The 7822-nt window shown below is 38.0% G+C and overlaps 1 pseudogene across 1 annotated transcript; it reads right to left on the bottom strand.

Moving 5' to 3' along the window:
* Positions 1 to 455: 455 nt before the first annotated feature.
* Positions 456 to 7246, bottom strand: LOC149284976 (uncharacterized; annotated as a pseudogene). The gene is made up of 2 exons (XR_016277805.1): positions 6329 to 7246; positions 456 to 3606 (listed from the first exon to the last, which is right to left on the bottom strand). The product of XR_016277805.1 is annotated as an uncharacterized LOC149284976 (transcript).
* Positions 7247 to 7822: the final 576 nt, after the last annotated feature.

The following is a 7822-nucleotide window of genomic DNA, read 5'->3' as shown; positions in this document are numbered from 1 at the left end:
TTCACTGTTACTGAAACTCTTTCCATATTCGATGCATTTATATGGTTTCTCCCGTGTGGGTTCTTTGATGTTTACGAAGATTTCCACGGTCACTGAAGCTCTTCCCACATTCCATACATTTATAGAGTTTCTCTCCTGTGTGGGTCCTCTGATGGGAACTGAGAGTTCCACTGTGACTGAAGCTCTTCCCACATTCCATGCATTTATATGGTTTCTCCCCTGTGTGGGATCTTTGATGTTTATGTAGATTTCCACTCTCGCTGAAGCTCTTCCCACACTCCATGCATTTATATGGTTTCTCCCCTGTGTGGGTCCTCTGATGGGAACTGAGAGTTCCACTGTGACTGAAGCTCTTCCCACATTCCATGCATTTATATGGTTTCTCCCCTGTGTGGGTCCTCTGATGGGAACTGAGAGTTCCACTGTGACTGAAGCTCTTCCCACATTCCATGCATTTATATGGTTTCTCCCCTGTGTGGGTCCTCTGATGGGAACTGAGAGTTCCACTGTGACTGAAGCTCTTCCCACATTCCATGCATTTATATGGTTTCTCCCCTGTGTGGGTCCTCTGATGGGAACTGAGAGTTCCACTGTGACTGAAGCTCTTCCCACATTCCATGCATTTATATGGTTTCTCCCCTGTGTGGGTCCTCTGATGGGAACTGAGAGTTCCACTGTGACTGAAGCTCTTCCCACATTCCATGCATTTATATGGTTTCTCCCCTGTGTGGGTCCTCTGATGGGAACTGAGAGTTCCACTGTGACTGAAGCTCTTCCCACATTCCATGCATTTATATGGTTTCTCCCCTGTGTGGGTCCTCTGATGGGAACTGAGAGTTCCACTGTGACTGAAGCTCTTCCCACATTCCATGCATTTATATGGTTTCTCCCCTGTGTGGGATCTTTGATGTGAACGTAGACTTCCACTGTCACTGAAGCTCTTCTCACATTCCATGCATTTATATGGTTTCTCCCCTGTTTGAATTCTTTGATGTAAACACAGAGTTCCACTGTCACTGAAGCTCTTCCCACATTCCATGCATTTATAGGGTTTCTCCCCTGTGTGGGTTCTTTGATGTTTATGTAGAATTCCACTCTCGCTGAAGCTCTTCCCACACTCCATGCATTTATATGGTTTCTCCCCTGTGTGGGTTCTTTGATGTTTATGTAGATTTCCACTCTCGCTGAAGCTCTTCCCGCATTCCATACATTTATATGGTTTCTCCCCTGTGTGGGTTCTTTGATGTTTATGTAGATTTCCACTCTCGCTGAAGCTCTTCCCACACTCCATGCATTTATATGGTTTATCCCCTGTGTGGGCTCTTTGATGTAAACATAATTTTCCACTTTCAATGAAACTCTTCCCACATTCTACACATTAATATGGTTTCTCCCCTGTGCGGGATCTTTGATGTAGATGTAGATGTCCTCTCTGACTGAAGCTCTTCCCACATTCCATGCATTTATATAGTTTCTCTCCTGTGTGGGTCCTCTGATGGGAACTGAGAGTTCCACTGTGACTGAAGCTCTTCCCACATTCCATGCATTTATATGGTTTCTCCCCTGTGTGGGTTCTTTGATGTTTACGAAGATTTCCACGGTCACTGAAGCTCTTCCCACATTCCATGCATTTAAATGGTTTCTCCCCTGTGTGGGATCTTTGATGTAAATGTAATTTTCCACTTTCAATGAAACTCTTCCCACATTCTACACATTTATATGGTTTCTCCCCTGTGTGGGTTTTTTGATGTTTATGTAGATCTCCATTCTGACTGAAGCTCTTCCCGCATTCCATACATTTATATGGTTTCTCCCCTGTGTGGGTCCTCTGATGGGAACTGAGAGTTCCACTGTGACTGAAGCTCTTCCCACATTCCATGCATTTATAGGGTTTCTCCCCTGTGTGAGTTCTTTGATGTAAACACAGAGTTCCACTGTCACTGAAGCTCTTCCCACACTCCATGCATTTATATGGTTTCTCCCCTGTGTGGGTCCTCTGATGGGAACTGAGAGTTCCACTGTGACTGAAGCTCTTCCCACATTCCATGCATTTATATGGTTTCTCCCCTGTGTGGGATCTTTGATGTTTACGAAGATTTCCACGGTCACTGAAGCTCTTCCCACATTCCATGCATTTAAATGGTTTCTCCCCTGTGTGGGATCTTTGATGTAAATGTAATTTTCCACTTTCAATGAAACTCTTCCCACATTCTACACATTTATATGGTTTCTCCCCTGTGTGGGTTTTTTGATGTTTATGTAGATCTCCATTCTGACTGAAGCTCTTCCCGCATTCCATACATTTATATGGTTTCTCCCCTGTGTGGGTCCTCTGATGGGAACTGAGAGTTCCACTGTGACTGAAGCTCTTCCCACATTCCATGCATTTATAGGGTTTCTCCCCTGTGTGAGTTCTTTGATGTAAACACAGAGTTCCACTGTCACTGAAGCTCTTCCCACATTCCATGCATTTATAGGGTTTCTCCCCTGTGTGCGTTCTTTGATGTTTATGTAGATTTCCACTCTCGCTGAAGCTCTTCCCGCATTCCATACATTTATAGGGTTTCTCCCCTGTGTGGGTTCTTTGATGTTTATGTAGATTTCCACTCTCGCTGAAGCTCTTCCCACACTCCATGCATTTATATGGTTTCTCCCCTGTGTGGGCTCTTTGATGTAAACGTAATTTTCCACTTTCAATGAAACTCTTCCCACATTCTACACATTTATATGGTTTCTCCCCTGTGTGGGTTCTTTGATGTAGATGTAGAGTTCTACTGTCGCTGAAGCTCTTCCCACATTCCATGCATTTATAGGGTTTCTCCCCTGTGTGGGTTCTTTGATGTAGATGTAGATGTCCTCTCTGACTGAAGCTCTTCCCACATTCCATGCATTTATAGGGTTTCTCCCCTGTGTGGGTTCTTTGATGTAAACGTAATTTTCCACTTTCAATAAAACTCTTCCCACACTCTACACATTTATATGGTTTCTCCCCTGTGTGAATTCTTTGATGTAGATGTAGATGTCCTGTCTGCCTGAAGCTCTTCCCACATTCCATGCATTTATATGGTTTCTCCCCTGTGTGGGTTCTTTGATGTAAACATAATTTTCCACTTTCAATAAAACTCTTCCCACACTCTACACATTTATATGGTTTCTCCCCTGTGTGAATTCTTTGATGTAAACGTAGAGTTCCACTGTCACTGAAGCTCTTCCCACATTCCATGCATTTATATGGTTTCTCCCCTGTGTGGGTCCTTTGATGTGAATGTAGGTTTTCACTCTGATTGAAGCTCTTCCCACATTCCATGCATTTGTATGGTCTCTCTCCCATGGGAACGCTGAATTGTGTGTTTAATTGTGATTTGCATTTGCACATTCTCCCACAGGCAAGACATTCATCTTGGTCTGAGTATAAAGTCAGTTGTTCAGGAAATTCGGCACCCTGAGAGGCAGAGGAGTTGTTCTTCTCGTTTTGCCTTTGTTTCCCCCTTTTTCTTTTCAGGTCCTTTTCATTTCCAAACTCCTCTTTTTCCATGAAAGGCTCCATAATTTCCATTGATGTCGCAGGTGGTTCCTCATAGTTCTCTCTCTGATGCTGATTACCTGCTTCAGGAAAAAGGAGAACTAATTAGGAGCCAAGCACAGAATCAATCTGAATTCTTTCTTTATTTTATAATCTCCCCATTCTTTTTTAAAATAATCCTTATTGAATATTTACAGAATAAAAAAGGGGTATAATTCTCTATACTTTATTCATTCCATATTCCTTTCTATTAACCCCCCACCCCCCTTTCCTTTCTTCTATCTATTTTTGAGTGCTCCTATTTTAGCTATGCGACCCACATTCCTCAAAAACTATGTGTCCCTTCACCTTTATCTCACCTTCCTCCATTCCTCTTTGGCTTATATACTAAGAATGTACACCTTTCCATATCTCTACCAGCTTACAACACAGAATCGGTATAGCCTTCCTCCTTCTCTATTCTTTTCTTATTTTGTCTTTTCCGTCTCATATAGTTCTCTTACTCTTACCCATATTTGATTTTCCTCTTCCGATATTTCTTCTTTTAGTTTCATAGTCATTGTATCCATCTCTGTTACTTCTCAACATTTTTCCAACCAATTTTCAATTTTAGGTACTTCCCTGTTTCTCCAATATTTAGCTATTGTAATTCTGGCGGCGGTTATTAAATATAAAAGTGGTTTTAACTTTTGTCTTTGAGTCTTATTTTCTACTATGTTTAATAAACACATTTCCGGTATAAGGGAGAAGTTCATTTGTATTATTGTCCTAATTCTCTTATGTACTTCAATCCAGAATTTCTTTATCATAGGACATGTCCACCACATATGAAAGAGACTTCCCACACTTTGATCGCACCCCCAGCGATTTCCTTTATCATATTTGTATATCTTTGCCAATCTATTTGGAGTTATATACCACCTATACATCATTTTAAAAAAGGTTTCTTTTATACCTGAGCATAATGTAAATTTTAAATCTTGTCCCCAGGCTCTTTTCCATGCATCAAATTGTATACTTTTCCCTATATTTTGTGCTCATTTTATCATACAATGTTTTATTTGTTCTTGTTCTAGTTCCAGTTTTAGTATTAATTTATAAATTTTTTCTATTTTCTTCCTCCCTTTATCTAATAATATCAAATCCATTTCCGTCTTCTTTTGTATTAATCCGAATTGCTTTACATCTGCTTTATATCTTTCTGTTAATTGATAGTATAAATACCAATTTATATTATATCCTTCTCTAATCATTTCCTCTCTTGATTTCATTATTAATTTCCCTTCCAATATCTTTAAAAGATCTTTATACCTCAACCAATCTTTCCCTTCTATTCTGCCTTTCTTTAATATTGCTTCGTGTGGGGAGGTCCAATCTGGCAATGCTCTATATATTTTTTCCTTATATTTCATCCATACTTTCCATAACGTTTTCCTTAGTATATGTTCTTTAAACTCTTTATTTAATTCTACCTTACCCCACCACATATATGCATGCCACCCATATCTTAAAATGAATCCCTTTAAATTTAATAATTGTTCATCTTTTAAATCAATCCAATTGATAATCCATTCCAGACAACATGCATGAAAATATAATTTCAAATTCGGCATTCCTAATCCCCCTCTTTCTTTGTCATCCATTAATGTTGTCCACTTAATCCTTGCCTTCCTTCTGGCCCACATGAATCTCTTTAAATCCCTTTCCCATGTTGTAAAGATTCCATCATTGTAAATTATTGGCAAATTTTGAAATAAGAATAAGATTTTGGGTAGGATGGACATCTTAATTAATGCTATTTTCCCTAATAATGATAGTTGCAATTTGTCCCATTTTTCCAAATTTTTCTTTATTTCCTGCCAACCCTTTTTATAATTGCTATCAAATAAATCACTATTTTTCTTAGTAATATTTCACTTTTTTTGTATCCTAATTCCTATTTTCCCCTGAAGTGTTTCTTGTTTCTTTTTTGTCACATTGCATGTAATTCTAGCCGATTTTTCTTTATTTATTTTTAATCCCGCCCAATCTCCAAATTCATTTAATATTTTAAAAACTTTAGGTATATTTTCTATAGGGTCCTCTACCACCAGTACCACATCATCTGCGTACGCCCTTATTTTTATCTCCCTACCTTTAATTTCGTTCCTCGTATTGATTTTTCTTCTCTAATTTTATTACAGAGTATCTCCAAACATGTTATGAATAGTAAAGGTGATACTGGGCATCCCTGTCTTGTTCCTTTATTTATTATACATTATTTTGTTCTAATTCCATTAACTATAATTCGGGCCAATTGAGCCTTATATAATTCTTCTATCCATTTTGTGATGTTGTTTCCTAAGTCTACTTTTTTTTAATACTTTTAACATAAAATCCCAATCCAAATTATCAAAATCTTTCTCTGCGTCTAGGAATAACAGTGCTACTTCTTTGCTTGGGTTTTTGTCATAATATTCAATTAGATCAATTATGATGCTTGTATTTTGTTTAATTTGTCTACCTGGTAAAATACCACACTGGTCTTCTTTTATCCAATCTTTTAAGATTATTTTAATTCTTTCTGCTAGAATGGTCGTAAATATTTTATAATCCGTGTTCAGTAGCGAAATAGGCCTATAATTTTGTGGGCAATCCAATTCTTTTCCTTCCTTAGGTATTTAAAAGTTATATTTGCCTCTTTCCATGAGTTGGGAATACCTTCTGTTAATATTTTATTAAACACTTTTTCAAGGGGTTCTAATAATTCACTTTGAAAGATTTTGTAGAAATATAATGTATATCCATCCGGACCAGGAGCTTTACCTTTCCTCCCTTTCCTGATTGCTTCTCTTATTTCATCCTTCATGATTGTTCGATTCAATTTCTCTTTGATTTCTTTTTCCATGTCGATTCTTTCTATTTTCCCTATATATTCTTCTAAGTTTTCCTGTTTTCTTTTGCTCCTATCTTCTTTCCTATATAAATTTTGGTAGTATCTATGAAATATTTCCCTGATTTTGAATTGTTCCGTTATTACCTTTTGATTTTCTCTTAATGCCATGATTTGTCTTTCTTCTCTCATTTTTTAAACTTTATATGCTAAAAATTTCCCTGCCTTAGTTCCATATTCGAACTGTCTTTGTTTTGTAAATTTCATTTTTTTAAACAATTTCATCTGTCATTTTTATATTGAGTTGATTGTTCAAAACTCTTATCTCTCTATCTATTTCATTATTCTTTGGGCCTTCTACTTTTTCTTTTTGCTTTCTTTGTATTTTTTCCGAAATTGTTTTTATCCCATTTTGTTCCTTTTCCTTTTCCCCCCGCTTTTTTCTTTATCAAATGGCCCCTTATTACTGCCTTAGCTGCATCCCAAACAATTTTCATATTAGTGTCTTTTTCCAGATTTTTCCTTAAAGTAAAATTTTATTTGTTCCCTAATTTCTTTTTCTGTCCTTTTTTCTTTTAATAACGATTCATCTAATCTCCATCTATAATCACTTTCTTTTCTCAATAAGTCCAAATAGACTTGGTTATGATCCAAATTTTTATTTACTTTTATCTTTGTTTCTTTAATATTCCCTGCCAATCTCCCCATTCTGATTTACCTCTGTTTAGAATATGAGACTCTTCTTTCCTGCAAATATTTTTTTTAAATTGTATTTTTATTGACATTCAATCCAACATAAATAACCACATACCAACATCCAACATCAGACATGTCCAACGAGACAGAAAACTTACATGTCCCCCCCCCTTTTTTTTTTTTTTTTTTGGTAAAATACACATAACAAAAAGGTTTGAGTTCCTTCGACCTGGGATCACTTTTCCATCTCTCTTATGAATTTATTGCTTTACCTTAATATCTTTTACAGTTGGCTCTTCTTATACATGGATTTTTTATACATGGATTCAAGCATCCACGGCTTGAAAATAATCAAAATATAAGTATAATTTTCAAATGTCAAACCTTGATTTTCCATTTTTTATAAGGGACACCATTTTGCTATGTCATTGTATTTAATGGGACTTTTGGCTCCCGCCACCACCTTTCCCGTGAGGAGGGCAAGCCTTGAAGGCCCCCAGCACTGCCACCCGGCCTCCTCACCGCCACCTCTTGGCCTCTAAGACTGGCACCCGGTCCTTCTGTGGCGGCAGAGGTGGCGAGAAGGCTGGGTGACAGTGCTGGATGCCTTGAAGACCTCTGGCACTTCTGCTCGCCCTCCTCACGCCACCGCCATGGGAAAGGCCTAGTGGCGGTGGTATTGGGGGGCAAGAGGCATCTAACACCACCATCCAGCCCTTCTGCGAGGGCGG

The sequence above is a fragment of the Sceloporus occidentalis genome, unplaced genomic scaffold (assembly GCF_023333645.1).
Source record: "Sceloporus occidentalis isolate IW3139 unplaced genomic scaffold, rSceOcc1.0.p SCAF_86, whole genome shotgun sequence".
NCBI lineage: Eukaryota > Metazoa > Chordata > Lepidosauria > Squamata > Phrynosomatidae > Sceloporus > Sceloporus occidentalis.
Note: the sequence above shows the minus strand (reverse complement) of the source record. Positions and strands in the feature narration are given on the sequence as shown.